The following is a 6,000-nucleotide window of genomic DNA, read 5'->3' on the forward strand; positions in this document are numbered from 1 at the left end:
ATTAACTGTTTTACAAAGTTATGAATAAAATATGAAATATTTTTTATAAATAATTATTTACATAAGCAAATAATAATTATCAGTAAATAGTTTAATTTATTTATATTTATAATTCTTTTTTATTTTTTAATTCCTAAAAATAATTAAAATTAATTACTAAATGGGCGAAGATCCATGTCCTCAAACAAGGATTGCTCAACTTGAATCTTGATTCCCGAAATTGGAAAACACACGTGTGAAACCTTTCGTGATGTTTATTGAGTTTCATGAAATTCCAAAATTTTATGACTTAATTTCGTGGTATTAAAAAATCGTCATAAATTACAAAAAATTATGCATCAGTAACTACTCGTTGTTTCACTCTAAAAATGCACTCAACATTTTACGACATTTTTTAAATAGAATGAAATTTAAAAATTATATATTTACTTTTAATGAAGTTTAAAAAATGTCATAAATTGACCAAGAGAAAGAGTTTTCCACCAAAACAAAGCTCACCATTTCGTGATGTTAAAAAAATGTCACATACGACAACAAATTCGTAAGTCTTTGTGTTTTCCCACCAAAAAACTCGATCCACCCTTTTGTGATGATTTTTAAACATCACAAAAAACAAATTTTCCAACTTTTTATAACCGTCACAAAAAGCCAAAAATCAGAAAATGGTGTCGTTTCCCGCCAAAAATGTTCTCCACCCTTTTGTAACGTTTTTTAAACGTCACAAAAACGTGTTTTTCCAAATTTTTATGATGGTTAAAAAAGTCACGAAAATAAACAAATCTTAAAAGCTCCGTCTTTTCTTGCAAAAAAATGGGCCACGCCTTAAAAAACGTCATGGAAAATTGATAAGCCGTGATTAAAGGCTAAAAAAGGGTAGGTTTGCATGCTTAAGTAACTTATATTTGGGATGAAAATGTATGTTCATGCATATAATTTAGGAAAAATGTGCATAATTTGTGATTAGGGACTTTTGAATTCAGTTATAGGTAAATGAAGGCTAATTTGTGTAAATATACTTATTTTGTAAGGAAAAATGAAGATTTATGATCACAATGTGTCAGACACATTGCAAGGCCAGAATTTCTAGCTTACTAGAGGAATGAGCCAGCCAAGTTACTTTGAAAGTTCCAGCTTCACAATGCTTCAGCCACATTCGATGTCTAGATTGTCAAAACGGGAATAACCACTTTTGACCAAGTAATTGGTCCACGATTTGGTTTTACTCTTAATATCTCTACAAGTGGTTGCCAACTTCCCTTGAATTTCTCAAATCCTTGTTACTTCTATGGCCTATAAAAGGAGCCTCCAAGCATCACTTCTACACACTTCATTTCCATGCTTTTGCTTTCCTTTTCTAAATTCTTGTCAACTTTAGCTTTTAAGTTTTAATTTCAGATTTAAGTTTTGTTCTTCCTTTATTGTTTTTACAATTTTTCCTTGCTTATTTTATTGCAAATCTAGTTATTCTAATTTATGTTCTTCTTTCCTGATTCAATGAAAATGAACTATTTTTTTTATTGTTATTGCATTTATTTTAATTCCATGAGGAGCTAAATTAATTTTTCAACCCTTCTACGAATGGTTTAGTTCCCATCATTTTAATTACATCTATCAGATAGCACGACGTTTACGCTCAAATTGCTTATCTTGATTGAGTTAATTAATCTAGTTGATTTTACTTGCTGGCCACTTGTTTAAATCACAACAGTTGAGTTTAATTCTGAAAAGGTTAGAGTCAACGGAGTTCATCAAAATAAAACGGGAAGTTACTTAGAAATAAGAACTAAAACAAGATCCTAGACATAGGCTCTCTTACCCGTTAAACGTAACTTGACATTTAAATTATTTAAGATTCTAGAGTTACATAGACATATGTAAACACTAGCCTAAACTTCTAAACAAACGAAAAGCGGTATGGAATAGGAGTTGAACCAGTTTGCATAAATTGAGCGTAATTACGGGCACATTTGGTAGGTGTAATTCATCATTTTAAAACTAAACAGAAGTAGGGGGTTGGCCTTTTAAATTCTGCTACTTTCGTGTGTTTTTCGTGTTCCCAACAATTCCACCAATTTTTATTCCCAAACTCGATTTCTCATTCCAACAATTTGCAAAATCAATTTTAAAAGAAAACTAGTCCCTGTGGAGACGAACTTGGAATATTTCCAGATTATTACTTGTGACAGTGTGCACTTACACTTACCCTCTAGCTATTAAGTAGAGGCGCAACAAAAATGTATTTGGCCAACTGTTCATGATGTTTAAAAGCAAGAAATTCGTAAAACTCTATCTCTTCCCTAAAAAAAAGTGCACCCCTCCCTTTCTTGACGTTTATTAACCATTACGAAGAAATGTGTTTTTTTTTTCCAACTTTTCATGATGGTTAAAAAACATCACGATAGACAAAAGATTCGGAAAACTCCTTTTTTCTACAAGAAAATGCAATATTTTAATGTTTTGTGATTTTTTTTCACCATTTTTTACCGTTTATTAGCATTATGAAAGCCTTAAATTACAATAGTGTTCGTTTTATATTTTTTAAAAACAAAAAATAGTTATCAAAACAATGTTTTTTTAAGCTTATTTTTAAAATAATGCTGCATTAATTAAAATTAAACAAAAAAAATGCTAATTTTCAAACTTATTCTAGAAATAATGTTGAAATAATTGTTGTGGTGCTTGGTCATCTGTTTTGGAGACGATCAAATCAGATTTTGTACGTGGTCGAAGAGACGACCACTATACGTGGTGCCACGTCTATTTTTTTTAAATCAAAAAATAGTCGTCTCTTGAAGAGGCAACCATCTTAACGCGAAATATGGACGTCTCTTCAAGAGATGACCACACGTGTCTATCATGCACAGTGGTAGTCTCTCAAAGAGACGACCAAGTGGCTTTTAACCTACCCCACTTACCACAGTTGCCCCACTTTATTTTGTTTTCTTCTTCTCTAACAACACCCCGCTGCCCCGCCGCTATTGCTCCATCTCCGATGGCCGTCGATCAGTCCATCGCTAACGCTGTCGTCCCTTCATCTGCTGCCGCTCCTCATCTCTGGTAGGTTTTTGTTTTCTCCTTTTAATTATTTATTTAATAATCTAACTAAAAAACATCCTTTTGTTTTTTTCGTAGATTCTTTCGGGGGACCACTTTGAGGTATTTTTGTTCTATCTTTTATTTTTATTTTTATTATCCATTTTATTATTTGCTTGTATGTTGTGTTTTTCTGTTTTCTATGTATTTTTATATTTGATTTTCTCTACCTTAATATTAATATAAAATTTAGATTTTATTAATTTTATTTAAAATTTTAATAGTTGTGAATGTAAACTAATTTAATAGATTTTATGTTTTAATATAAATTAGTTTAATAATTTTGTAATTTGACATGAATAATTGTTAATTCATATTTCTTTTATTTAATAAATTTATATTTCTAGAGCAATTTGTTTATTAAAAAAATTTAGGTAATTATAAGATTATACATTTTTTGTATTATAATTAAAATTAGTTTATTTGAGTAGTGTAGTTAGATTTAATTAACAACTTAATTGAAATTTTCTTTTTCCAATTCAAGATTTAAATGACAGCTAAATGTTTGGCGATTGTATTGTATACGAATGGATTTACTATTGATGGTGTAACTCAAGTTGATTATGATGGACCGTCAAGTGGAGGTTCACTGTGTATAGTGGTATTGAGTTTGAAAATTTTGTTCAAATTGTTAGAGTGTTACTAAAGGTAGATATGAGATGAATAAATTAGAACTTGTCTACAGACACTATGACCAAACACCATCGAGATCAATTAAATTGATTCCTATTTCGTTAGAGAACCAAAATGCACTGGATTTAATGTTCACAATTGCACCACCATGTCCACAATTAGTGGAATTGTATGTGAATGTTAGGAATGTGATGAATGTCCAATTGGTCAATGTCTTGATCCTAAAACTGAGTTAGTTGTGCCTCGAATGACTAATTTAGATGAAGATATGAATTTAATTGCTGATAATAGGTTTATAGAACTCAAGACAACGTAAAAAATGACGAGGAATTAGACCTCGAGGGTGAACATGATATCCCTTCTCAAACATTAATCACATAGACATTGACATAGTTAATAGTACCGCAGAACATGATTCTATTATTCAACCAGTGACTGCTAAAAATTATATGTTGTACAAGGGGTTCAGATGTAATGATAAAGAAAATATGCAACATATTGTCAAACGTTTTACTATTAAGAGTCACCACCCTTAGAAGTTGTAGAGTTAACATCATCTAAATGGGTAATTAGATGTAAGAAGTCGCAAGATGGATGCAAATGGCGACTTTGTGTGACTCTTAATAAATCTTATAACCTATGGGAGATTACGAAGTACGTAGACCAAAATTCTCGTGTATACTCTGAATTCAATCAGAGTCATTATCAATTGGATTCGAATATGATAAATAGAGAATTTTGTGATGTAATGAGAGATAATCCTTATACAAGTATTTCAACACTACAAGATTTGATCAAGGAAAAATTTGGATATCATGTTCCTTATAAGAGGGTTTGGGAAAGAAAACCAAAAGATTTGGCTCGAATTTTTTTGTGAGTGGGATGAATCATATCAACTTTTGCCAAAGTGGATGTACATAATGAAACACACTAATCCATGAACAATTGTCGAATGGAAAATTAGGGATTATGGACAGCCAGGTAATTAAATTCTTCATTCTGTATTTTGGTCATTCGGTCCTTGCATTGCAGCTTTTCAAAAGTTTCGACCCGTACTTCAAATAGACGGTACTCACCTATATGGAAAGTATAAAGGGAAGCTATTGATTCCAACATCGGTCGATTCAAATGGACATTTGCTACCTCTTGCTTTTGCCATTGTAGATGTCGTGATACTTGAGGATGATTTTAAAAAAAAAACCTAAGAAAAGTTATTACGCATGAAGATATATGTTTGATGTCAGATTGACATGGGGGTATTATCTCTGCTGTTAACAATCCAGATAATAGTTGGATTGGACCTAAATCACATCACAGATTTTGCCTACGACATGTTTCTAGCAACTTCAACCATAAATACAAATCTAGAAAATTGAAAGATTTGGTCTATCGTGTTGGTTCTCAATTCCAAATTCGGAAGTATAACAAGTCTGTGGAAAATATAAAATTATAGAATAACTCTTGTATGAATTTCTTCTGCAACATTGGGGTTGATAAGTGGACCTTATCACATGATGGCGGGTTTAGATATGGGTGGATAACAACCAATCTTTCTGAATGCATTAATGGGGTGCTAAATAGAGCTTGGATGTTATCTATCACTGCATTGGTGGAACTTACATTCTACCAATGCGTAAAATATTTTGAGAAGCGGAGGGAGGAGACGAGATGCTTTAAGTAGAAATGAAAAATACACAAGGTATTTTTTAGTTTGTTGTTTAATGTTCTTTATTGTGTAAATGTTGTTAACTTACATTATCAAGCTGAACATGTATGCTTATGATAAGCTTGTTAAATGGGCAACGAGATCCTCCAAATACAATGTAATCCAAAGAGTTCATGTATTCATAATGAGATGGATTGGAAGAACCAAGTGTCTAACAAAGATGCAGGCTTTGTAATCAACTTGGTCACAATCAAAGAAGTTGTCCTTCGAGACGATGAGAAGCGCCATCGTAGTTGATGTAATTTAAAATTTTAGTTAGAATCGTTTATGTTAATATAATTTATTTTTTAATTATAACTTTATGTCATTGTAATTTGATATTTATTGTTGTAGTTTGATACTTTTATGATGAATCTTGTTTACTCAAATTATGTTTTGATTTAAGTTTCCAATTAATGAATATTTATGGTATTAGATTATGTAACTAGATCCAAGTTCTACTGATCGATCCGTATTGTATGCCCAAGCTCAACATCGATCAGAATTAGTTTGGTATGGTTAATGTAATGAAGAGTTACACTAACGACGTAGGGAGAGACAGTATTCAA

The sequence above is a fragment of the Momordica charantia genome, assembly GCF_013281855.1.
Source record: "Momordica charantia cultivar OHB3-1 chromosome 6 unlocalized genomic scaffold, Mcharantia_2.0 BLBB01000006.1, whole genome shotgun sequence".
Lineage (NCBI taxonomy): Eukaryota > Viridiplantae > Streptophyta > Magnoliopsida > Cucurbitales > Cucurbitaceae > Momordica > Momordica charantia.